The sequence below is a fragment of the Chiloscyllium punctatum genome, chromosome 4, assembly GCF_047496795.1.
Source record: "Chiloscyllium punctatum isolate Juve2018m chromosome 4, sChiPun1.3, whole genome shotgun sequence".
In the NCBI taxonomy this organism is placed as follows: Eukaryota; Metazoa; Chordata; class Chondrichthyes; order Orectolobiformes; family Hemiscylliidae; genus Chiloscyllium; species Chiloscyllium punctatum.
In genome coordinates, this window is record NC_092742.1 from 120,621,999 (window position 1) to 120,649,965 (window position 27,967).

General features: G+C 43.7%; 2 non-coding genes across 2 annotated transcripts; both read right to left on the reverse strand.

Annotated features, from left to right (window-relative positions):
- Positions 1-1,397: 1,397 nt before the first annotated feature.
- Positions 1,398-1,483, reverse strand: trnas-cga (transfer RNA serine (anticodon CGA)). The gene has a single exon. It is a non-coding gene; the product is annotated as a tRNA-Ser (tRNA).
- A 21,190-nt stretch (positions 1,484-22,673) lies between these two features.
- Positions 22,674-22,755, reverse strand: trnas-uga (transfer RNA serine (anticodon UGA)). Its single transcript has one exon. It is a non-coding gene; the product is annotated as a tRNA-Ser (tRNA).
- Positions 22,756-27,967: the final 5,212 nt, after the last annotated feature.

The following is a 27,967-nucleotide window of genomic DNA, read 5'->3' on the forward strand; positions in this document are numbered from 1 at the left end:
TTAGTGCTGACATACCTATGGAAAGCCTTCGGGTTAACCCTGATACTATCTGCCAACAACTTCTCATGTCTCCTCCTGGCTCTTCTAAGCTCTCTTTTTAGGTCTTTCCTGATATCGGTGGAACCCTCGAGCGCTCTAACTGAGTTTTCACGTTTTTTCCAGACATAAGACTTTGTTCCTTCTTCACCAGGCATTCCACTTCCTTAGTAAACCACGGCTCACGCGTTCTATATCTTCCTCCCTGCCTGACAGGCACATACAAATCTAGGACACACAGAAGCTTTTCATTGAATACGCTCCACATTTTTAATGTGCTCACCCCCTACAGTTTCTTACCCCACTCTGCACTTCCTAAATCTTTCCTCATTGCATCGTGATTTCCCTTCCACCAGCTGAAACTCTTGCTCCGTGGAGTACACCTATCCCTTTCCATCACGAAAGTAAACCTGAGAGAATTGTGATCGCTGTCTCCACAGTGCTCACTTACTTCCAAATCTAAAACCTGGCCAGGCTCGTTACCCAGTACTAAATCGAAAGTGGCTTCTTCCCTTGAAGGCATGTCTACATACTGTGTCAGGAAGCCCTCCCGCACACACTGGACAAATACTGACCCATCTATTTTACTCGTACTGTAGTGATCTCAGTCAATATTTGGATATTGTCTTGAGTGTTCCAGAGTTTTTCATTGTCCCACAGTCCAGATGAAGTTTGTTTTCCTCACGTACGGGAGCGAGAATTCTTTCAGTATCTCAGATCAGTTCCTCTGCTGATAACATCAGTGTCAATGTCCCTTCCTCTACTCGGAATGACAATTTACACTTCTTCAATCTCCTCTGATTCCATTTCCCAAAGAGTTTCTCAAGATTTCCAAAGCTGGAGCCTAAATTATATGGTTTGCTTCCTAAACATTTTTCCAACTGCCAACTGACAATATTTTCACAGTATCTCTTCACAATCCTCTGGCTTGCACCATGTGCAGGGATGAGAAGTCCCGTTTGGTGGAGAGAGTTCCTAGGCTGGTGAGTTTCACTTTGGAACAAAGATGGTTAAGTGGCAATTTCCTGCGGTTATTTGTAATGATGGGAGAGGGAGCGGTGGGGAATGAGCACTCTGACTAGCAGGAAGAAGTGTTGCCAATGACCAGAGTCAGAGAACAGAGGACAAGGTATGAGAGGAATCTAATGAAAAGCAGCACTTCTGCTCAGGGCGTTCAATAACAACTGCAGAAACCCGATGTGTCGGGCAGTGTATCTGGAAAGAGAAACAGAGATAATGTTTTAAATGTGGAGCATTTCTGATGAAGAACTCGAGTTTCTCAAGTCCAATCAAATTACAGGCATGGTTTGCAAAACAGGCTTTCTGAACTTTGAATTGTTCCAGCAAGAAAGCATTCATAACGTGTTCAGCAGGATTCGAACCTACGTGGGGAAACCCCAATGGACTTCGAATCCATCGCCTTAACCACTCGGCCATGACAGCAGACAGCCCCGCGCCCTCAGCACTGACCAAATCAGCCGTGATCTCATTGAAAGCTGCCGCTGACTTGAGTTAAATGTTCCCATCAACATTCATACCTTTGCTGTCATTTGTAAGGTGCGAGACACCAATGTAAAAGAAGAAAAGCACAAAGTTAGGAAAAGATATTTGCAGCCAAATTGAGTCAAAATTATTTCTTGAAAGGAAAATCACACTTGGCAATTTGCTAGATCTCTTTGCGAACATGACCAGCAGAGGTAATCAAGGGAGCTATTGATCTGAGTATTCTTGGATATGAAACAAACGAAGTTTAATCACATATTCATTTCTTTTTCTGGCGAAAGAACCGATCGTTCCAGATGCTCACAAGGACAGAGATGTTTCCCAATTAACGACGGCAAATAAGTCCCATCTCACGCTGACACCATCGTGAGCGCTGCTGTTTCACAATACCACAGAATCAGGGTCAATTCCCGCCTCAAGCAACTTACTGTGTGGAGTTTGCACATTCTCCCCGTGGCTGCGTGCGCTTGCTCTGGTTTTGTCCCACGGTCCAAAAATGTACCGGTTAGTTGAAATGGCCGTGTTAAATTGACGGGGATAAAGGAGAGGAATGCATTTGGGCTCGGGCGGGTCGGTGTGGAGTTGCTGGGCCGAAGGACCTGTTTGCCCATTGTAAGTATTCTAATCTACAGTAATCAATGACCAAGGGACGGCGCACGTTGTTCGATGGGGCATAAACGACTTTTCGATTGTGTTTCTTCAAAGTTTCTTTACAATTCAAATGAGAGAGGAAGAAGGGAAATGAATGTCTCCCATAATTCTTGCCTTCTTTTATCATTCACAGGCGGTATTTTTTCCTGTACTTTTTTTGTTGCACTGTGGTTACTGTTTGTGTTATTGTAAGCTACACCGGCTGGTTTCCTCTTTCCTCAATGTTCCTCACCTCTACCCAAACACATTTTCCATCCTTATCTCCTGAATCAAAGTAATCTCTAACCATTGCATAATTGCCACGGAAACTGAGCTTTTCACACGCCTGTGTATGTCATTTCCCAATATTAATTGATCGTTTACTGTGTTGCAATTGCGCACGAGAAGAGGAAAACAAAATAGAGGCCGGTGGTCCTGGGTTTCAAACGCACGTAATTGCAGCTAAAACGCAGGTTACTGCACACAATGCGATCATGGAAGCATGCACCGAACCGTCAGGAAGCACACAATAAGTACAATGCTGGATGTCATGTCAGGAACAGGACCAGAACCACGTCTCTTGGGTACTATTTTGGACGTATTTCTCAATGAGCTATCGTATTTTACATATGTTCCATCGGGGGTTCCCTCACACAAGGAAGTAACCAGTGCTGCAGACGGTCATATAATCCGAGCTCCAAGTCCCAGAGTCAGAGACACTCAGTGCCCTGTGTGCACCTACAAGGAACAGCTGTGCATGGGGTTTACAGGGTAACTGAACTGCATGAATGCAGCTCGATGGTCGTCTGTCTGCTTCTCCTCTATAGTTTTCTGTGCAGTCCCTGCGTGTAATCTTGTCAACTATGTTTGTCCGGCACAAGATGGGCATTGGTCACTTGTCTCTGAGAGAGGCTGTTGGTTTATGTGTTGTCATAATTCCGATTATAAGGAGAAAGCTGGCTGTCATTTCCCAGAAACTTACTTTAATAAATGGAAGCGTGCTTTTTAACTTGCCGCGTGGCATATCGTCGTTGCAAAGTTCGTGCACTGTGAACTACGTTGCGGGACTATCCAATTTTGGCAAAGAATTTGTGTGGCAGTCACGAGTTGCCACGACCAGCTGTCCCTAGTAGCAATACGGACAAATGGCAAGAACTACAAATTCGATTAGAGCAGCACAAGTTTAATGTGACAGGGCAAACAGAAGGCAGCCAGAAGATTTCTGGGTGTAGGGCAATCAACCAAGGTACCTTTTCATATGAAAGTCTGTGCATCAGTAGAATCTGGGACCAAAGTAGTTTATGTTGGTTATTCATATTCCAGACAACTTGCGTTGTTCCCCGTTTACTCTGAAAGTGAATAGACATATTTATTTCACCGTTATTTCGAAAGAAGATCCTGCATTGAATCTGTTCTCCGTTCTTTGATGCTGTGGCGAAAAGGTGGGCAATCGCGATGTGAAACGTTGCTATACGTTCATTTCCTTCATTACTGTCCTGGTGAGGGAGAAAGGTGATTGGCTCTCTCAATCAGATGGGGGCACCGGCGCATTGATGGCCTAATTTAATCACGGATATAATTGGAAATGTTCACTTTTAATGTTTCGTTTTTGTGTGTTGTTTTATGACACTTGAGCACTTTCTGGGACTTGGCAATACACTAAATCTCCAGTAGGTTTGAAATTGCCTCGCTGTTATTTGTGCGAGCGGTTCATGTCAGAGACGACTCACAGTGCCTCACAGACAGCACTTAAGGTTCGGTGTGTATGATCATGGAACTGCCTTTTCAGTTTTGATTCTGTTCCACGTTAAGAGCTTTCAGTTTTTGGATTCGTTGGAGAGCAAAGTGGGTAATGCGACATGTGAGGTATTTTTCTTCAGCCAATATCTTTGATGGCGAACTTGGGAAAGATTCAAGAAGAATGGTCATTGGCAGAAAATATCCGGAAAACCTTCATCTCTGGATTGGTTGGGCTCATCCACACTCCAAACAAAATAGCCAAACTCGCTGGTTGAGTAACAAACATCATGCGGTTTTTTCCAAATGGTGTATTCAAACTGTTGCCGGTGGCTGGAGCATCTCAGACTTGTCGAGCATGGAAACAAATCCCGCGATCCAACTTGCCCTTGCTGAATCGATAACCGAAATTAATCCATACTTTTCTGCCAATATTTGTGCCTTATCTCTCCCAGGTCTTCCTGTCTATGTACCCATTCAGATGCCTTTGCAATGTTGTGAGTGCACCAGACTTTGCCACTAAATGTGGCAATTCATTCCACACACACAAAAGTTCTGTGTGAAAAACATGTGTCCCTCACATCCCTTTTAAATTTTTCCTCTCTCACATTAAACGTTTGCTACGTAGATTTGAAGTCGCGTGTCTTGTGAAGAAGTGCTCCCTGACTATTTACTCTGTCTGTCTTCCTCATGATTTTATAAGCTTCTGTGAGGCCATCTCTAAGCACAGAAGCTCCTGGGAATCTGACGAAGCCTATTCAGTTACGTTCTCATGTCCAAGCAGTGCAAACCTTGCAAATCCTTGTAAAGGTTTTCTAAACTTACACTTGCAAGAAGTGTGTCCAGCTGCAGCACTTCTTTGACCGCGTGGCCACTCTGGAGATGCGGGTGGACTCACTGTGGAGCATCAGCAATTCTGAAGAGTTAAGTTGCCTCCCAGGTACTCAGGCCAGGGATGTCGCCAGGCTGAAGTGCATTCGAAAAGGAGATCGTGAACAGCCAGTTGTCTTGGTGCATACAGGCACGAACGAAAAAAAACGAGATGAGGACCTGCAGGGAGAATTCAAGGAGCTAGGAGAGAAATTAAAGAGGAGGAACTCAAAGGTAGTAATCTCGGAATTACTGCCGGTGCCATGTGACTGCCAGCGTAGAAATGAAGACAAAAACGGCATGGTGAGCACGTGAGTTGAGGAATGGTGCTGCAGGACGGGTTTCAGATTTGTTGTATTTTGTGACCAGTTCTGGGGAATGTGGAACTATAAGAAAATTGACGATCTACATCTGAACTAGGCGGGAATGTATGTTCTTTCGGAAGTTTTTGCTACTGCTGTTGGGGAGGTTTTCTAATAATGTCGCAGGGGGCTGGGAACCACAAGAGCAAACAAGTCGGCAGTGAGGTGGAGGGCATTGTTGGCAACCAAATGTTCTAGGATATAGATGCTTCAGACGGGACAGGTACTGAAGTAAAAGGGGAAGGAGTTGCATTGCTGGTCAGGGATGATATCATGGCTGTTCGAAAGGAGGACGCCATGTAGGGCTTGGGTCGTGAGACACTATGGATGGAGCAGTGAAATAAGAAGGGTGAGGTTAGATTTTTGGGGCTGTATTACAGAAAGTGTGAAGTGTAAGAAAAAAATAGTTAAACAGATCATGGAAAGACGTAGAGGCAATAATTTAGTGTTGTTTGGAGATTTCCGTTTTCCCAACTTTGACCGGGATACTCTTAGCGTCAGAGGTCTGGATGGGATACTATTTGTAAGAAGCCTTCAGGTGAGTTTTCTGGAGCGGTATATCAATAGTCCGACGACGGAATAGGCCATATTGGAACTGATATTGGGGAATAAGCCAGGGCTGGTGATAGCAGTTGCCGTGGGTGATTTCTTTGGGAAGTGTCCAATATTCTGTAAGTTTTAGAATACTCATTGACAAAGATGAGAGTGGTCCTGAGGAAAGAGTACTAAACTGGACCAAAACTAATTATATCAAAATTATGCAGGAGGTCGGAAATGTGGATTGGACACAGCTATTTGTAGGAAAGTCCACAGTTCATATGTGGCAGGCATTCAAAGATAGGTTAAATATAGTGCAGGATAGGCATGTCCCGTTGAAGGCAAAGGATTGGAAAGGCAATATTCGTGAACTGTTGATGACAGGACAATTGTACAACTCGCCAAGAGGAAAAGGGAAGCATACATAATGCCTCGGCAGCTAACAACATAATGGTCCCTGGAGGAACATGAGAAGAGTAGGACAAGTTTTAAACGAGGAATCAAGGGTGTTAAAAGGGATCATAAAACAATTTCACGCTAGCACAATCAAGGAGAATCTTAAAGCCTATTATTCATGTATAAGAAGCAAGCGGGTAACCAGAGAAAGGATTGGGACACTAAAGGAAAATTAAGGAAGGCTGTATGTCAAATCTGAGAGAGTGGGTATGATTCTGAATGATTATTTTGCATCAGTGTTCACTGAGGAGAGGAACATGATGAGTGTTCAGTCTAGAGGAAGACATTTGATTAATCTGGATCATGTTGACATAAATAGGGAAGCTGTGTTGGGCAGGCTAGGAGTAATTAATGTGGACAAATCCCCAGGAACGGATGGGATATATTCCTGGTTCCTGAGTGATGTGAGAGAGGAAATAGCTGGGGCCCTGACAGATATCTTCGTGGCATCCTTCAGCACAGGTGAGGTTCTGGCCGACTGGAACGTTGCTCATATTGTCCCCGTACAGGAAGGATAAGAGGGATATTCCGGATAACTACAGAACAATGGGCCTAACATCAGTGTTGGGAAAGTTGCTGAAGAAGGTACTGAGGGATAGGATCTATTCATATTTAGAAAATAATGTGCATATCAGTGAGAGGCATAGAGTTTTTCGGGGAAGTGCCCAAGTTGATAGATGAAGGAAAGGCTGTTGATGTCATATACATGCACTAGAGTAAGGTGTTAGATAAGATTCCCCATGGTAACCAAATACAGAACGTAAAGTAACATGGTGTGCAGGGTGTTCTAGACAGGTGGATAAAGAATTAGTTGAGCAATAGGAGACAGAGAGTGGCAGTTGAATGGAGTTTCTGGAAATGGAGAAAGATGACCAGTCGTGCTCCACAGGGGTCAGTGTTGTGGTCACTGTTGTTTGTGATATACTTATATGATCTGGAAGAGAGCACTGTTGCAATGATCAGAAAGTTTGCAGATGACACGAAGATTTCTGGACTAGCAGAAATTATAAGTGACTATTAAAGAAGACAGGAGGATATAGATATACTGGAAAGTTGCACGGAAAAGTGGCAGCTGGAGTTCAAAACAGACAAATATGAGGTGATGCATTTCGGTCAGTCTAATTCTAGATGGGGTTATACAATGAACGGAAGAGCTTTGGGGGAAAAAAAAGTTGATGGACAGAGAGATCTGTGAGTGCAGGTCCACTATACACTGAAGGTTGCTGCACAGGTGGATAGAGTGGTCAAGCAGGCATAGAATATGCTTGGCTTCATTGGATGGGGTTTTGAATAAAATGGCTGGCAAGTCATGTTAAAATTGAACAATACATTGGTCTGGCCACACTTAGAATACTGTGTAAATTTGTGGTAGCCACATTACCAAAAGGATGTGGACGCTTTGGAGAGGGCGTGTAAAAGGATTAAGCGGATGTTGCCTCATATGGATGGTGCAATCTAGGAAGAGAGGTTGAGTAGTTTAGGCTTGTTTTCATTAGAAAAAAGGAAAGTTTGAGGGAGACCTTTTTGAGGTTTACAAAATCATGAAGGGTACAGACAGGGTAGATAGAGAAAAGTTTTATTTCCCAGGTTGAAGGATTAAATATCGACAGGTCACGCTTTCGAGGTGAGACGTGAAAAGTTTAAGAGGGATAAATGCGGCAACTACCTGACACAGCGGGTGGTGGGTGTCTGGAACGCGTTCCCAGCAGAGACGGGAGAGGTAATCACGGTAGATACATTTAGAAGGCGTCAGGACAGATGCATGAGTAGGTGGGGAGCAGAGGGATAGAGATGCTTAGGAATTGGGTGACAGGTTTAAACAGTCGATTTGGATCGGCTCAGGCTTGAATAGATGAAGGGCCTGTTCCTTGTCTGTACATTTTTGTTGATCTTTCTTCTTAAATTATGCCAATTTCATTGCAAGATTTGCGAGGTCTAAGTGTCTGAAGTGAATCCATGCTGAAACACTAGGCATAACAAATCTGAGTTTTGGCTTTTGTGTGGTAGCGTGGTCGAGCCGTCTAACGTGCTGGATTTTAAGCTTCAGTTTCTATCGTATCGTGGCTTCAAATACCAGCATTGTCAGTGGGCAACTATGTGGAGATGTATGTGAGAGAACTGCACATGTGTGGATGCCTTTTAATTTGAGTGTTTGCAGTTCCTCAGTGTGCTTACCCTCTCGGTGATAAAATCAGCGACCGTCTCTGAAAACAACGCAAGTTCCTGCTGTCCGACAGATCCTCATATCCCGTCGATAACTTTGCTTTTGGATATCTGCGTTGACAGTTTCTGTATCTCAAATGCTCAGCGCAGTTGGCTGAAATGTTGGTGGTTCGATCCCACCCAGGGAATAAGCCTCAAATATTTCAGCACAAGCATTTACCCCGACCATGTATTGACATTGTAACCAGGAAAACTCATCCATGATTCACCCGAAGTCCGCAGGGATTGAGACGTTTTCACGCAGCAGAATACGACATCACTTTCTCCAAGCTCCCGATGCCAACAGAAAGCGGCCACTGCAGCTTCAATCAGCGACTTTCTGCCAAGCCATGGGAAACAACTCGTGGAAGCTCCTTCCTTAGTAACAGCTCTTTCCGGGTGAAAGGAGCAAAACTTTCACTTTAAATTGGAAAGGGCTTCAGGCCATTGGAATGTTGCTCCAGTTCTTGGAACGTGTTATAAGTAAAACTCCTGACTTGAAATTAAGAAGTGGTAAAGGTTTTAGGTAGAAAGAACAAAGAAAGTGTTGATTGAGACGGCTCTGTCTCGTCAGCAGATGGGAAATGCCCAAAACTGTAAACGGAAATGATTGTGTTTCCTTAGGCAATTTCCCGACTGATTTACTGTCTGCCAGAGAGATTGGAAATCACATCAGCGACATAAAGGTGAGGGTAAAAATATGAAGATATTAAGGTTGAACCTTAAATCCCGGGACAAGTGCGGAATAGATTGTAATGCTTTGAAGGAATAACTGAAGTGAAAGGTGTGAATGATATTTTTGTGATTAGGAAAAATTAACTGCATCCTAACAAATTGCTGACGAATTATGCTCGCAATGTAATAGCAAACTAATCCACAGTGCACCGTGCTTGGTTAGCTCAGTCGGTGCAGTGTGAGATGCTTAATCTGAGGGTGGTGGGTGTAAGCCTCACAATGGGCGCTTTCACTGCTTAATCCAATTCCGGCTCTTCGTTCCACGTGCAGTATTCTTGCTGCTTTCATTGACACATCTGTCCGTCTGCTTTTGATCACACGTCGGTTTCTGAGTGAACACTGTTTCCATTTTACTGGAGGCGCCAGGCACAAATTTATCAATGCAGCGGAAAATACAATGAATGATGTCCTTTTGAAAACGTGAGGTTCCAAACCAACCGTGCACCACCCAAAGTGTTCAAAGGCACGGAAAGCGAATGGCCACTTGCGAGCGGTCTGACAGAGACGGATCAATGTCACATGGGTCCTGAACCAATTTTCAGTGATTCAGATTGTTCTGATGGAAACCGAAGGGTACTCTCCCTCAAAGTTTTGCAATTGTTCTTCTTGTGTTTAACGTAATGAACAGTATATTGTCAGTAACGAGAATGGAGGTGCGGCAGGATCGTGAGGTTTCATTGTGGGACATAGACACAGTAAGTCAAATATCCCCAGAGCACGGGAGAGCTGTTTGGTCCAGGATCACTGCCATCTTCTGTTTCAGAATCAACAAATGAAATTACTGGAAAATCTCAGCAGGTCTGGTAGCATCTTGGAAATATAAATCGATTTAAGACTTCGGGACTAGTGGCACTTCTTTTCCATGTCCATCTCCACCTGCTTTTGCACACTCTTCCTTTTTATTGAATGTCTCCTAACTTCCAACTTTATATTCAGCTTCTCTTTTATTACTTCCTCTCCAACAATTTTCCCAGTCTCCAATTTTGTATCAGACCTGTTCCATCTTTCACATTGCCCAGGACTTCGAACTGAACAAATAACTGTTTCTATTTCCTTCGACAGCAGATGGCCAGAGACTGGAAGGCAGCGTTGTTCCGAAAACTCATCCATGATTCACCCCGAGTCCACAGGGAGCAAGATGGTTACACACAGCAGAATACGACACCATGTTCTCCAATCCCCGATGCCAACTCAAAGCGGTCACTGCAGCTTCAATCAGGGCTTCCTGCCAAACCCTGGGACACAGCTCGTGGAAACGCCTTTCTCATTAACTGCTCTTCCCGTGGAAAAGGAACAAAACTTCCATTTTAAATTGGAAACGGCTTCAGGAGATTGGAAGTTTGTTCCTGTTCTTGGAACGTGTTATAAACAAAACTCCTGTCTTGAAAATAAGAAGTGGTAAACGTTTTAGGCAGGAAGACCGAAGAAAATGTTGATTGTGAGGACTCTGTCTCGTCAGCAAATGGAAAATTCCCAACACTGTAAACGGAAATGATTGGGTTTGCTAAGGTAACATTCCGACTGATTTACTGTCTGCCAGAGTGACTGGAAATCACTTCGTATGAAAATATTCGGGTTGAATCTTAAATGCCGAGACAAGTGCTAAATAGATTGTAATGTTTTGAAGAAATAACAAAAGTGATAGATGTAAATTATGTTCTTTGTGATTGGAAGGAATGAGCTGGATCTTTGCAAATTGCTGTGCCAGGTGAATTGTGCTCAGAATAAAATAGCAAACTAATTCATTGTGTCAAGCCTGGATATCTCAGTTCGATGAAATGTGATGTGTTTAATCAGAGTTGTGCGTCCAAGCCCCATAATAGTCGTTTTCACTGTTTAATAGAGTTCCAGCTCTACCTTCCACATGCAGAATTGCAAACCAACGCTGGTGGAGCATTCTTGTTGCTTTCATTGACACATATGCCCTCCTGCTTTGATCACATGCCGGTTTCTGAGTGAAAACTGTCTGCACTTCACTGGAAGCGCCAGAGTCAACTTTATCAGTGCAGCTGAAAATACCATGAATGATGTCCATTTCAAAACGTGAGATTCCACTACATCCGTGCACCAACCAAAGTATTCAAAGACACAGAACGCGAATGGCCATTTGTTAGTGCTCTGACAGAGACGGCTTAATGTCTCATGGGTCCTGAATAACAATTAACTGATTCAGAATGTGCTGATGGAACGGAACGGAGCTCTCCCTGAACGTTTTGCAATTGTTCTTGTGTGTGCTCATGTAAGTTTATGCAATGAACAGTTTATTGCCAGTAACAAGGGTGGTGGTGGGGAAGGATTCTGAGGTTTCAGTGTGGGACAAACGTGATCTGTTCGAACGGGTAAGTCAAATATTCCTCGAACATGGGAGAGCTGATTGGTCCAGGATCACTCCCATCTTCTGTTTCAGAATCAACAAATGAAATTGCTGGAAACTCTCAGCAGGTCCGGTCGCATCTTGAAAATGAAAACCGAATGAGATTTCGGGACTGGTGACACTTCTTTTTCCATCTCCATGTCCCTCTGCCTTTCTACAAACTTCCTTTTTATTGAACTTGTCCTGACTTCAAACTTTATATTCAGCTTCACATTTATTGCTTCCTCTCCAAACATTTTCCCAGTCTCTAAAATTTCCTGAGACACCAGATGGCCAGAGATTGGGAGACATAGGAGGATGGTTAGCGCTTTCAGAATATCTAGTCTCCTCCACCATTCGATTTGGCTAATATCTTTCTTTACCCCATTCTCCAGTCCTCTCCCTGAACACTTTCTCCCCAGTCTTAGGATCCAGTCTTTTTCCCAGAGTGGGTCCTAAATCCGTCCTAAAACCCTCCACATGTGTTGGCAGCTGTTACACCGTGTCTACGTGTCATCAATCTCAGTTTCAGTGATTCTCGGCAAACACGAACTGTTCTGAGCAGCTCGATCGGGTCTCTGGCCCCACTGTGATCCTGCAGGGGAGCAGTAATCATCTTCATCTCCTACGGAAAGGATCGGCGCTTCAAAAAAAAAATGGACAGAAAGAAAGATAGGCTTGTGAGTCAAGATATGTGGAGGTAATTGCTTTCTGACCTGGTCAGTAAACCTTACTCTGAATATCCCCGCACATTCTAGCTGTTGTGGTGAAAGGGAATACAAGTCCAATTAATTGCCGTCTACGCTTTTAATCGATATGTATTCTTCCTTGTTCTGAATATGCAGGGATGTTTCCAGCACTGATGGTCACCATTTCTAAGAGTGCATGCCGCGAGCCCTCATATTTTCTGGAGAGTAGCCGTATCAGTTTGTGTGAAAGTGGCCCAGAACAAAGCTTAGAAGAAACATTGTTGTTCCCTCTTTACAGACGACAGTCTTTCATAACATGATCGATGGGGCTTTATTACATATTCATCAGCAAGCCTTGTTTTGAATTTATTCGCTCAATACTACTGTGGAGGTGGAAAAAATATAATTCCGAATACCTGCTGCGTGAATTTCATTTTCAAATTTCTGTTCGCAGTGGTCCTTCATATGTGGCGATGTTCATATCACTGCTGGCCATCCTGTTTAAGAGTGCAGTTACATATGTTCCTCTGTCTTGGCACTGCAGGGAAAATTGTCTGGGCCTTTTCAGCCAATATTTCCTGGATATTTCAACATGGTATTCTTTATTTTTTCGATCATGTCCACTTTCAGGACACAGATACCGGGCACTGATCGTTTCTGCAACAACAGTACCGCATTTGCTTTACATGCGAAGGTGGCCTGGATCAGTAACAAGGAGAGCATTCATTTCCTCCTGTCACAGCGAACACTGGATTCATGATTTTAGTCTCTGTCAAATGCATCCGAAAATGTGCTCTGAAAGCTTCATTTGAACGCTGTCTGGCGTTTCTCAACGTGTGTCAACCAAAACCAGAAATCCTCAATCATAGTTTGGAGCAGTTCACATATTCGAGTTTCGAAGCAGCAGACACGGATACAGTTCATTCAGAATGAAAAGATTTACAGGCACAGATGAACTATCGACTCTTGTTCTCATACTGTTGCTAATATTACCGTGTGGCCTGAAGTCTAAGCCATGTTGTAACTGAAAATGCGGAAATCGCAGACAGGCTGCCGAATGACAGTATGTATTTTGTTTTCTTGTTCTCACACAGTTCCAGGAAAGTATGACAGCGAGGGAGAGGAATGCAAGTCACGTGCAGCTCTGGTGAAACACCTTCTGTCTGATTCAGTCATCAACAAGAAACGTGAATGTGAATAAAGCGGGAAAAATTTTCACAACTCGAACAAAGAGCAATCACGAACAGTGACCACCTCTTTGACATCTCAGATCGCCTTTGACCTTCCCTGAATATGTATAGGAACTAATTTTTGCACACCTCAAAGTGAGAACTGTTTGATTTACGGAGAATAAGTGAGTCACAAATCCTTGATTCCCACAGAGGTTTCAAACTCAGCTTGCAGCCAGGTGGCAGTTGCTCATCGCTCTGCTGGATAATGCACTATTATGGAGAAATAACATGAAAGTTGGAACTCTTATTGGCTCTGGGTTTCGAATAATCTTGCTACGTGATCTGCCATTTTCGGATTCCAATGCTAAACCAGTTTTTCAGTTCATCTGAGCAGCAGGAGAGTCGGCGTTTCTGGCAGGAGCAGAATTCATCATCTCCAGTCATCACTTTATCTGAGGAGAGAGAGTGAACAAAGTTTCACACAGCGACTAATCGGCATTGCATTCCGTTTCAGCATGGCAGCAGATATGGGCTAACAAATTCAAAGCCATATTTGCTGATGAGAACAACAAGCACGACCGCTCAGATAGAGCAATTCCTTCCCACCGCTTATTCTGCAGAACTGGTGCAGTTGCTGTGAGTATGCTGCAGGGTATCATCAGGTACATGATCTTGGGTTTCCGGTTTTGTCCTGTGTGCTCGCGTGGCTGAGCATCTGAGATTCTGATTTCAGATTTCACTTCTTAAGAAGGCTTGTGTTTGCATCCCTGCGCGGCCACGGGTGCTAATGGATTAAGCTGGCAACGTTTTGCAGGGATGAGTTTTGTTAAAGTTGAACAGAAAAAGCAGTCATTTCTTTTAACCCGGCTGTGATGTGGCACAGCAGAAAACAACCAACATGTCAGAGCCCACGCTGTTTTCCCCTTCTGCTGTAGTTGTCACGTTCCCCTCCAGCTGAAAGGCCACCAGCATAATATGCGACTTAAAAACAGGCTGCGCCAAACTTTCATATTCCAGACAATTTGCATTTTTCACCGTTTCTCTGAAAGTGAATGGAGATATTTATTTCCTGTTGATGTGAAATTAGGTTCTACATTGAATCTGCTCGCAGTTTTCTGTTGTTGTTGCGAAAAGGAGGGAAATTGCGATATGAAACTTGGTTACTTTTCCCTAATTTCCTTAATTTCTGTCCTGATGAGAGAGGCTGGTGATTGGTCCTCTCGATCCGGTGGAGACATCAGCCCAATTGTTGACCTCATCTCATTGAGACTGTAATTGGTAATCTTCACTTTTCATGGTTCATTGTTAGTCAGTTCTGATTCATGTTACTTGAGCACTTTCCTGGAAGTATTGGTGCTCTAAGGCGCCAGTACGTTGAAAGCACCATTTGGAATTGCCTCGCTGCAATTTGTGTGAGCAGCTCATGACCCAGACGACTCGCTCTGCCTCACAGACAGCATTCATGAGTCCGTGTGTCTGAAAATATGTTCTCTTTGTCAGTTCTGCTTCTGTTCATGAGTTGTCAGTTTTTGGTTTCGCTGGACACACACACATAGACAAAGACCAATATGCACACATATATTTTGTGTGCTGAATTTTTTTGGAAGTTTCAGTTACATTGCATTTTGCTCAAAAACCACATACATTCATGTAGAACTCTGAGCTCAAAAACTGCATGAAATTCTGTAAAACTCTGTTATCTCACTTTTTGGATTGGAATCAATATAAGCATCAGGTCAGAGACAGAGAACTCAGGGGACTAGCACCTTCAACATATTGTCTTGCTATTACCATTGTTAATAGCTAACCCGAGAATGCAACTTTTAAAAAAAGGGATTTGTGATTTACACATAGAATACAGTGATAGTTTCACTTCTTTCAACAGATAAAAGGCTTAACAGACAATCAATTCTACAGTGTATAATTTCAGTTACATCACACTGCAAAATTTTGCTATAAATTCTGTGTTACGATCGAGCCCTCCACAAACACCTGATGAAGGAGCATCGCTCCGAAAGCTAGTGTGCTTCCAATTAAACCTGTTGGACTATAACCTGGTGTTGTGTGATTTTTGACTTGGTAGACCACAGTCCAACACCGGCATCTCCAAATCACAACTTATTCCCGACAACTTGCAAGTGTTCCCTTAGAAACTGCAGCTTTTTGGAAACGTATTACTGGGACAAAGTCATTGCTCAATGTGATGTGATGCACCGTCAATCCCTAATTACTCGAGAGATTGAGATTTTGAGTTACTCCGCAGAACCCTGGGTGTCCTCAGTAGCGGGGTACAGGCATGATGCCATGAGGCAAGGATTTAGAAGTAGTGACATTGAAGGAACAGCGAGATATTTTCAACTGGGAAACGCGAGAACCTTGGAGGGGTAATTGCGGTGATAGCTTTCGCTTGTATTTGCTGACATTGTCCTTCCAGACAGATGCTGATTGATCACTGAATTGTTCTGGCAGGATCCGTGTGTGTGTTCTGGGTGCAACCAGGATTTAGTTTTCCTTCGGATAATTCACAAGAAGAGAATTAAATCTTCATTTCCTGACTGGGAATGAAAGCCTGTTCTGGGCAATGCAAACTCAGACTCGTATGCAGGGATGTCCATTGACACTGCAGTAGCCTTTGGGATCTGTACGTCATAATCGACTTCACCAGCTGTGTTTCTCTCTCCAAGTTTCCAAGTCGGTACATATTATCACCCTGGGTTTCAATGTGAAAAAGGCAATGCTGTGATAATCTGCTGTTGTTCAGCAGATATATTGGAGCAAGTTAAGTAAAGACTGATGCTAACACGAGCTCGTTTTGAGCTGCGCTGATGTGTTGGCAGCAAGAAAGGCAACGTTCAACTCGCCTCATTCCGGATGACGGGCTCGAAATGCCCAGTGGTTTCTCGCTGAATTAGTTCAGGCTCTGGAATGTAAAACACTTCAAGTGTGAAAGTACAGTGAAAGGAAATGTTTCACAGAGTGGGGAATTCCAAGTGAAACAGTGACGGTGGTTATTTTTGCTGATTTTTCACCTTGTGAATGCTGTTTCCCTGATGTGGACGTTTACATTACCTATAGACAAACTGTCACAGTCAGGCCTCGTCTTTGGGTCAGTGACGGAATTGGTAACACGCCTGACGTCGAATTAGGGGATTGTCGGTTCGCATTTAAAATCACGAGGATGCAGCGTGCTCGTCCATTCCTGTTGTCTGTCAGGAACGGAAGGGTTTGGGTTTTCGAATTTACAGTTTGTTTCGTCCAATTCAAATTCTAGCTCAGATCAACGTCTCTCATTGTCTATAGAACTGGCGTTGATTTAACCAAAAGCTGCCTTTTGGAGGTTGAACTTGCATGTTGGAGCGGACATCTGAAGTGAAGCACATGGTGCTGGTCAAATCCTGAGAGCTCTGTCACTCTCGGGGAATGTGTCTGTATGTCTCTTTCTGTGGGAGACACGACGTGGGTAATAACACAGTGTGACTATGTCAAAGTTCAATCCCATTGTTGTGTCATCTAAGATCAAAGTGAGAACCTCACTGCTATTTACACTGGAAACATCAGAACACATAAGGTTATGGACCAAATCTGGAATCTGGGAATAGAATCGATGAATATCTTTAAACCAGACTGCACCATGAGCCAAATTGGATTTTCCATTCTGCAAAACTTGAAGACGAGTAGAAACCAATCTGCAGTGGAACTGATCAGAACTGAAATGGAAAATCCATTTCATTGAGAATAAGTGCAAGAGCGTCTGTCTTCATTCCGTGTAATCTCGTAGTTAGGATTTGGAACTCAAACCACAATAGTGTTGGTTCTATTCTCGGACAGGGAATGCATGTTTTATTGTGCAAATATATCGTGGCACCAGTATTTCTTACCACTGGTCCGAACCTGGTAATGCTTGGTTTTGTGCCAGGTTATCAAAAACAAAAAGATACAGGTTTTGGAAATATGAATTAAAAACGAGAATTGATAGAGAAACCTGCTACACCTGGCAACATCTGTGGAGAGAAACAGGGTTTTTTTCTTAAGATGGACAGGAAACAGGTTAGTTATAGATTTCGAGATTATACTGTTGGGAAAATGATAATCTTACCTGTCGAACCAGGATATTTATCAAAATCACTCTTGAGCTTACAAACATCGAATCTACAATCTTAAAATGACTTACTCAGCTGTCATGCTACTTTCATTTTCCTGAGCTGGTGGAAGGCTATGTTTTAATGGCTACATTTCCTTTTAGTTTCCGTTATTTAGCAGTCACGCCGAATAGAGAATTGTTTCTTTCAGTGTCTGCCTCAATATGTGTCTTTGTTTTTTCTATATTTGTCTCTGTATCCTACTGGGCCTTTTTCACATTCTCCAACTCTCTGGCTGTCCATATCACTCAATTCCCATTTCTGCTCTTGAAAAGCCTGACATTCAGAGACAGTTTGAGATTCGAACTGCTGAGAGGCTTTCTGACGCCTGGCTGGAGTCGGTCGAAGTAGTGTCACATTCTCTGTATAATGCGTCTGTCACTTCGATCTGAGGCAAGGAGACATTTCTTCCTCGAAATCTAAAGACCCTTTCGAAGTTAAAGTTGATTTCCTTATCCAAAAGAAAAAGAAAGTAATTACATGATAGCTGAAGAAGAACAACGATGCATTTACCTTTGGTGTACAATGAATGAATGGTGACAGCAGAGAATGAGGATGATCATGTCGTGGTGTCAGTGCCATTACCACCACATTTCCAGGGAATGCTGCAGTGTCTCCTGCCTCACCACTTAATTTCCACAAAACTGGGCATGAAGGAATGAGAATAAGAGGATGAGAAGCAGAAGTGCTTGTGGAACTGCGGGAAGAATCGCCAGGTTAAAAGAGTAGTTATAAAAAGCAACCGGCAGTACTGGATTTAAACAGGAAAATGAAGCCGGAATGCGAAATCAGAATGTACAGCAATTCAAACAGGACACTGAGTTTCTCGATCAGCAACACAATACTTGCGAGAAATAACGAGCTTTCAATACAATGAGCAGGCACCAGTGTGATGGGAGCTCCTTTCACCAGCTAAGCCATGACGCCACGTTTAAAGCCAGATTTCTCGTCCATATGTGTAATGTCTGAACCACTGGATCACAGGAATTCGAAAACGCGTTTTCTGTATTAATGTTGCTCAGTATGAATGGCAATCAAACTCTGCTTTTGCAAAAACAGTCGTTTCAATGCTGAGCATGCCCCACTAAAAAGGCACAGAAAAAGACAGTATCCTCTTGCATTGGCATCCAACAGATATTTTCGTCTGTTTAAACTGACAGAATTATAGGATGTGCTCATCTCCTCTCGCGTCCCATTAACCACGTTAATACACACGCAGGGATTTTCAAACCAAGATGAACAGGATCATTGTTGTGAATTGACAGCAGTGGTATGTGAGCCATTGCGAACAGTGAGCAATAAATGCTGAACCAATAGCACTGACACTGAGCCTTGCACCATCAGCTCCACACTCACATCTTGTGTCATTTCTCCTAGGCATCAGTGCATTTGACTTTAATTATTCTACACTGCACCTCTCCACAAGTTATTCCCGACCGCTTGCAGTGTCGAATTAGAACATGCAATTATTTGAAATGCATTTCTGGGACACAGTTGCCTTTCAATGAGATAAGATTCACTGCCCATTCCTAATTATCCCAAAGACGTAGGGGACGAGTTACTTTTGTTAACTCCTCAAATCCTTAGTATGGAGATACTGACAAGAAACCGCTAGAGATGGAGTTCCTGGATTGCGGAGAGCAGACCGACCCCAAACTGCAAACGTAACTCACCCAGGGAAGAGCAGATGGACCCCACTCTGTCAATGTAACTCAAAAGGGGACGGAAGTCTGACATCACACGATCAATGTAACTCAACGATGAAATTATGGCCCGACCGCACTCTGTTAATGTAACTCACCCAGGGAAGAGCAGACTGACGCCACTCTGTCAATGTTAGTCATCCAGGGAAGAGCAGACTAACCCAACACTTTATATATAACTCCCCCAGCAAATGGCAGACTGACACCGCTCAGAGAAGAGCAGGCTGTACCCATTCTGTCTCTGTCACTCATCCAGGAAAGAGCAGGCTGATCTGATTCTGTCAATGAAACACAAGCAGGGAGACGAGCCTGACCCCACTCTGTCAAAGTAACTCACTCAGAGAAGAGAAGACTTATTCCATTCTGTCTATGTGAATCATCCAGCGAAGACAGTAATGAAACCATACTTGCTGTTAAACTCAGACAGAGAAGAGCAGACTCTCACGATTCTGAGAAAGTAACACGCCCGTGGAGGAGCAGACTGACACCACTCTATTAACGTAGTTCACCCAGGGAAGAACAGACTGAGTGCACTCTGTGATATTACTCACTCAGAAAGGAGCAGACTGACTCCATTCTGTTAATATGACTCTCCCAGGGAAGAGCAGATGAAGCCCAATCTGTCAATGTGACTCAACCAGGGAAGAGCACTCTGACCTCACGCAATCACTTTACCACAACTAGGAAATTGCAGACTGACGCCACTCTGTCAATGGAACTCACCCATGGAAGAGCAGACTGATCCCACACTGTCCAATTAACTCATTCCGTGAAAAGCAGACTGACGCCACTCTGTCAATGTAACTCACTGAGGGAAGAGCAAACTGACGCCACTCAGTCAGTGTTACTCACCGAAGGAAGGGCAGACTGACCCTACACTCTCAGTGTAACTCAGCGGACTGATCCCACACGGTCAATATAAGTCATTCACTGAGTCGCAGTCTGACCCCACTCTATAAATGTAATTCACTCAGGGAAGAGCAGACTGATCCCATTCTGTCTATGGCACTCACCCAATGAATGAACACGAACCCCACTCTACCAATGTAACTCGCCAGAGAAGAGCAGACGGAAGCCAGACTGTCAACATAAATTATCGAGAGAAGAGAATACTGACCCCGCTCTTTCTGTTTCGCTCAGGCAGGGAAGAGCAGACTGTCACCACTCTGTAAAAGAAATTCGCCCAGGGAAGGGCAGACTGACCCTACTGTATCTGCGTGACTGACACAGGTAAGAGCAACTAACCCAACTCTGTCAATGTCTCTCCCTCAGGGAAGAATACCCTGTCCCCTCTCTGTCCATGTAGCTCACCCAGGAAACAGCAGAATAACCCCACTCTGTCTATTTAAGTTCACAAAAATCCTCTGAACTACGTCCAATCCAGACACTCTCCACATCCCTGTCTCTGTAACCGTGTGCGTTCAATGGCGAATCCAAATAACCTGCAAATGTTTAGAATGTGGCAGCAAACCAGAGCTACCACACAGAAATTGGGCGAATGTGCAAACTTCCATCAGGTCGTCACCTCAGCCTGGAATGGAAACCACAGCCGACAGCAGTCGTGATTACAAAATGGCAGAACAGAAACCTAGCAAAAAGAATTGCGTCCCTGTGTGTTGCAACGATTCTGAGTATTAATTAAGCCCCCCTTTCTGCAGTTAATTTCCATTTTCATCACTGCCAACCTTATTCAAAGCAAAGCACGCACTTGCTTTTTTCAGACTTCTGATATTCCGCATTCATCCCGGTTTTTACCTAATCATATTTCTGACTTTACAAACTACGTCATAACAGGTTGACTCCTGCAGAATGAGCTTTGTTCCGTTCTCCACTGATGTTGAGAGTAGTAATACGGCATATTCGAGTAGGACTTGATGCGCTTGCGGGTGGTGTATTCGCGGCATTATGGCTTTTCTTTTCGTTTTCGGTCTACTATTTCGAGTTCATTGCGCAGACTTCTGAAGAAGACTTTTTGGAGTCGAAATGGCAACTGTGTTTTCTCTCGGAAGACAGACGTAGTTTTATTTCTGTTCTCTTATAAATTGATCTTCTTCTGATCTTTGCAAGTGAAATAGGGTGCATTGCTATTGCTCGGTTTTAGTTTCAAAATCAAGAGAAACATGAAGGAAACAATTTCAAAGAACACAAAGTACTGAGTTGTTAAGATAATTTTTGCAGCAATGAAGGTCAAATTAAGATAACGGTTCAAGAACATTTAGTCTGGAAGTGGTATGTGACTTTAGTTCCAAAAATATGTTTCTGTTCTTCCAGTACATCTTTTTGACTCCCAGAAAACATTGATTGTTTTCTGTATTCACTTTGTTTCGTGATATCTGTCTTCTGGTCGACCAGGGACAACTTGAATTTGCGTCTGCATTGAATAAGATTTTGCTCTTTCTTTCGAGAAGCAAACCTGTGCATTATGTACCACTTATCATGCTGATGGCTAAGAAGTTCAAAATGAATTACGGTTTATGGATCGTGAGCAAGAATGAAGTGATCCACTTGCGAACAGATGTCACCACGCCCTATTCCTACATCGGGCCTGAACGGTCCATTGGCAGAGTCTGCAGAAAGGAAATGTCTAAGGTGACTAGTCCTTTGTTCAGTTTGATTTGATACCAATGGAAGTGCTGTTTTGGGGCAGAAATGTGTCAACATCTCTGACGTTAGAGTCAAAATTTAAGTCACATCTACTCCATGGAGTGTCTTCTCAGATCGGAACATGCTGAAATGAAAACATCTAGCTCTGAGACCAAAGGTTTTTACATTAAACTGGGAGTATGTTTAACTAAGCAATTCAGATAGCCAAGATGAATAATTGGCATTTGGTTATTCATGCTGAGCTCTCCACACCAACTGCTCCAACGAAGGCCGTGGATAAGATCCCCATCGATTATTTTGGTCAATTTTAGCCTCAACAACAACTTATTGTTCTGAACAATGCTACACCACAAGCAGAGGGCTAAGTCTGATTTTCATCGTTAATTTTCAAATTCAGTTCTTAATGCACAGTTTCTTATGAATGTGGAAAGCAGAAGACCGTTCGCATTCCATTTCTAATATTTCCAGAAAATTCTACTCGGCTGATATCGCCTTGCCTTATCACACCTCAAGCCAGGAACCTGGATCAGTCGAGTTCCTTTCCACACATGGAGTTGCTTTTTCTAATTCATTGACTGCTGATATAATAGATTATTGGCCTTGAGAGTCAGTTGTAAATTAGGGTGAACTTTCTCAGCTTGACTTTCAACTGATCCTAAAAAAAACTCATCACCTGCAGGTAAATGTATTGCATTGCTTCTTGTTTTGCTTAATTTCACCCTCCCCGAACATCCAAATTTCACGATAGTTCGACAGATGTTTTGAACCTGATTCGTGTTGGAAGTTGGTGGCTTTTTGTGTCTCGACATATAATTTGTTCAATTCGGCGTCTTGAAATTACTTCGGATTCTTCACAGTTGAAAATTTACTTTCGATTGAATGCAAAGCTCAAGCTCCACGAAATCCAAATGCTGCTAAGATATTAACGACTTTCATAGGATGCAGCGCTGTGAACAGGATTCGAACCCGCGCAGGGAGACCCCAATGGATTTCAACTCCAACGCCTTAACCTCTCGGCCATCACAGCTGCAGGAAAGTGGTCAATTTTCATAGTAAAAGAACTTAATTCATGAAATATGTTCTTTGTTTGAAGAACAAATTGTCAAGACCCAAAGATTTCGCCAAATCCTTTGCAGAGACCCAGACGAACGTTACCTCAGCAGATTGACAGGCTTTCATCGCAAACTAGATCCTGACACAGCTGAAGTTGCGGGAATGATTCTTCATCGAATTATACAGTCACGGATGTACACCACACGAAGAGAGGATCATTGTCTCACGATGTCCGATCGATTTTGACTCAATTGCTCATCATCTGGTGCCAAAGTTGTGTTTTAATATTCATCGAAATATGGTATTAGAAATATTGATGCTAAGTCCACAAACACTAGCTACATTCGTAAAAATAAAATCGGAATTAGAAAGAATGTACAACCAATTTACAGGAATGGATCCAGCAACTAATCCGTAAGTTCTGACATCAGGTCATGAACTTGTGACCACAAGAGAGGAAGATTGACCGAAGATTTGGAACTTGAAATCGTCTTGACGGAATTATTTGCAAAGTTTTTGCGGTTGTTCTAGAGTCATCAAGTCCTTGAACAATACAACACGGAAAGTGACCCTTCTTTCCAACTTGACCATTGAGGACAGTTATCCTAAATTAGTAGGTCCCATTTGCCAACTTTTGGCCCACATCCCTCTGAACCTTGTTACTCATATGTTCATCCAGATGCCATTAAATGTTACAGTTGTACTAGTCTCCAACAATTTCTCTGGCTGCTCATTCTGGACACGACTGAAAAAGTTGCCCCTGACGTCCCTTTTAAATCCTTACCCACTAATTTTAAACCGATGTTTTCTAAGTTTTGACTTCCTCACCAGCAGAAAAACACCTTGACGAGTCAACCTATTCATGTCCCTCATGATTTGATAAATAGCAACGATTTGACTTTATCATACTTGTCAGGAGGGAAATGTGTGGAGATTATTTTTCGAAGATTTGAAGAAGAAAGTCTGATGTACAGATTTTAGGAATTGCATCTTGGAGAAGTTTTTAATAAGTCATTGAATTCTAGTAGCAGTTGTAGAAGTCTGTTGTGAAAGCTGCAGAAGGATTTCAGGGCACGAGAATGAAGAATTATTTCCAATGTATTGTGGCTCAGTTCGACCACACTTGGACTACGGTATGAGGAATTATAATCCTCAATTTAGGAAAGATACTAATGCCACATGAGGAATACCACGAATGGTGATTAGTCTTGATGTCATGGATGAACGTTAGTCCTGTGAATTGAAATTGGGCAAATCCGGTCTTTTTTTGAACAGTTTCAACACAAGAGAGGTAATCTCATTGAGAGTTGCAAAATATTTGAAGAGATAAACAGGGTGGTGCAATTAAATTTTGTTCCCTCATCGGTGAATCTAGAAGCAGGAGAGGACAATTTTAAAATGAAGCATTGTGATTTATGACCAGGATGAGAACTATTGATTTTTGTCTTAGCCTTGAGAAGTCTCGCTATTCAGCACTACAGTGAGCCTTGGATATTTGGTCTTTGAATGCATCACTATCAGCCTGACCCGCCGACACTTACTGCATCACTATAGACCTGACCCCTCACACTTACCGCCTTAATTTCAGCGTGAACCCCTCAAACTTATTGTATCACTATCCATCTGGCGCCCTCACATTTACTGCGCCACTTTCAGTTCGAGACCCTCATTTTGACTGCGTTACTATCAGCCTGACTGCCAAACACTTACTTTGTCACTATCAGTCGCGTCCTTACACTTCCGATGTTACTATTATCCTGACTCCTTACACTTACTGTGTAACTATCATCCTGAGCGGCTCACACTTACTGCATCACTAGCACACCAACACTCTCACCTTTACTGCATCACTATCGGCCTGACACCTCGCACATACAGCATCACTATTAGCCTGACCCGCTCACAAGTTTTGCGTCACTACTACCCTGACCACCTCAGAATTGCTGTGTCGCTATTAGCCTGAGCCCCTCACTATCACGCTGATCAAGCTCACAATTACAGCATCACTATTAATCTGACCCCCTCACACTTTCTCTGTCATTATCACCCTGACCCTCTCACACGTAATGCGTCACTGTCACACTGAGACACTCACACTTGCATGCCTCAATATCAGCGTGAACCCCTCACACTTACTGCATCACTGTCCATCTGCCATCCTCACACTTACTGCACCATTTTCACCTTGACATCCTCAATTTTACTGCGTCACTATCAGCCTGACAGCCACACACATATTGTGTCATCAGTGACGTCCTCGCACTTCCTAAGTTAATATCACCCTCACTCCTAAAAACTACTGCGTCACTATCAGCCTGACTCCATCACACTTTTTGTGTCAGTATGAGACTGACGCCTCACGCTTACCATGTTACTATATCTCTGCCCCATCACACTGATTGCGTCACTATCAGCCTGACCCCTCAGACGTACTGTGTCAATATCATCCTGACCCACTCACACTTTTTGTATCAGTTTCAGTCTGACGCCTCGCACTTACTATATAACTAAAACTCTCCCCCTCACACTGACTGTGTCACTCTCAGCCTGACCCCTTCATACTTACTGTGTCAATATCAGTCTGACCCCTCTGACTTTCTGCGTCACTCTCACTCTGATCCTCTCCCATTTACTGTGTCACTCTCACCCTGATATCCTCACATTTACTGTGTCACTATCACCCTGACCCACTCACACAGTCTTTGCCATTTTCACCTTGCCGGCCTTATTTTTATTGCGTCCCCATCAGCCTCACCGCCACACACTTATTGCGTCACTTTCAGTCATGCCCTCACACTTCCCATGTTACTATAACCCTGAATCCTTACACTTATTGTGTCATTATCAGGCTGACCCCTCACACTTACTGTGTCACTATCAGCCTGACTCCATCACATTTATTGTGTCAGTATCAGACTGACGCCTCACACTTATCTTGTCACTAAAACACTGCCCTGTCACATTGACTGTGTCACTATCAGCCTGATGCCCTCACACTTACTGCTTCACTATCGCAATGCCCGTCTCTCACTTACGACGTCGTTTACACCCTGACACCCCATACTTGCTGTGGCACTATCACACTGAGGGCCGTACACTTAGTATCACTGTCATCCTGACCCCTTACACTTACTGCGTCACTATCACACTGGTATCTCACACCCACTGTGTCACTATCATCCTGAGCCGCTTACACCTATTGCGTCACTATCACTTTGACTCCAACACACTAATTGCATCAATATCAGCCTGACCATTTCACACATACTGCGCCACTACCAGGCTGACTCCCTCACATACGCTGTGTCACTATCAGGCTTACCCACTCATGCTTACTGCGTCACTATCACCCTGACTCCCCACTCTTACTGCGTCAAGAGCATTGTGCCCCCATACGCTTACAGCGTAACTATCATCCTGACAATGTCACACTTACTGCGTCAAGATCAGCCTGATTCCCTCAAACTTAATGCGTCACTATCAGCTTCAACACTCACATTTACGGCGTCACATCTAGCACTACCCCTGCACACTTACTACATCCCTAACCGCCTTACCCCCTCGCATTTACTTCATCACTATCAGCCTGAGACACTCACACTTACAGCTTTACTACAACCTGGCCCTGTCAGTGCATCTACATCACTGTCACCCTGACCCCTTGCCCATAGTGCGTCACTAAAAGCCTGGCCCCTCAAATGTTCTGCGTCACTATCACACTGACATCTCACACTCACTGCGTCACTATCACCCTGACCCCTCACAATTACTGCATCACTCCAACCTGACCCCCTGAAAGCATCTGCATCACTGTCAACCTGACCCCATCACACTTGCCATGTCACCATCACAATGACACATTCACACAGTCTGTTTCACTGTCATCCTGACACCTCACACTCACTGGATCACTACCATCCTCCCCCTCACACTGACCTGTCACTATCATCCAGAGCTGCTCACACTTATTGCGTTCCTATCACTCTGCTCCCAACACACTTACTGTTTCACTATCAGCCTGACACTTCCCACATCATTATCAGCCTGACACCTCACAATTTCACCGTGTATATCAGTCTGACTTCTCACATTTCCTACATCACTGTCACCTTGTCACTTAACACTTACTGGTCAGTATTAGCCTGACGCCCTCAACATACTGCATCAATGTCAGCCTGAACTCTCACACTTACTCTGTCACCATCACGCTGACCCCCTCAAACTCACTGCGTCACTATCACCCTGTCCCCTCTCACTTCCTGCATTAGGATCACTCTGACTCACTGACACTTACTGCATCACTATCAGCCTGATCCCTCACACATACCGTGACACTATCAGCCTGACCCCACCACACTTACTGCTTCAATATCACAGTGACCCCTCACACTTACCGCATCACTAACAGCCTGACACCTCACACTTACTGCGTCACTATTCCCCGAACACCTCACTTTTATTGGCCACTATCAGCCTGACGCTCTCAACTTACTGTGTCACTACCAGCCTGAATGCACACACTTACTCTCTCACTATCACCCTGACTGTCTCACACTCACTGCGTCAGTCTCTGCTTGACCCCATCACACTTACTACGTCACTATCACCCTGTCCCCTCCCACTTTATGCGTCAGGATCAGCCTGACACAGTAACACTTACTGCATCGCTAGCAGCCTGATCTCCTTCCAATTACTGTGTTACTATCAGCCCGACCACTCACTCTTACTGCGTCACTGTCACACTGACCCCTCACACGAAGTGCTTCACTGTTGGTCTGATCCCTCAGAATTACTGCATCACTATCACTCTGACCCCCCTCACTGCGTAACTATCAGCCTGATCCACTCGCACAGTCTGCGGCACTACCAAGCTGACACCTCACCCTCATTGTGTCACTATCATCCTCACTCCATCACACTTATTGAGTCACTGTCAGCCTGATCCCCTGTAATGGAAAATTATGATTTTTTTGTGAAATCTGTGAAAGCATGGTTGAAATAAAGAAGTATGGACCTAACTTTGCAAAAAGACAGAAAAAAATGAAAAGTTCAACCTAATTTACAGCTGACTCTCAAGGCCAATAATCTATTATATCAGCAGTCAATGAATTAGAAAAAACAACTCCATGTGTGGAAAGGAACTCGACTGATCCAGGTCCCTGGCTTGAGGTGTGATAAGGCAAGGC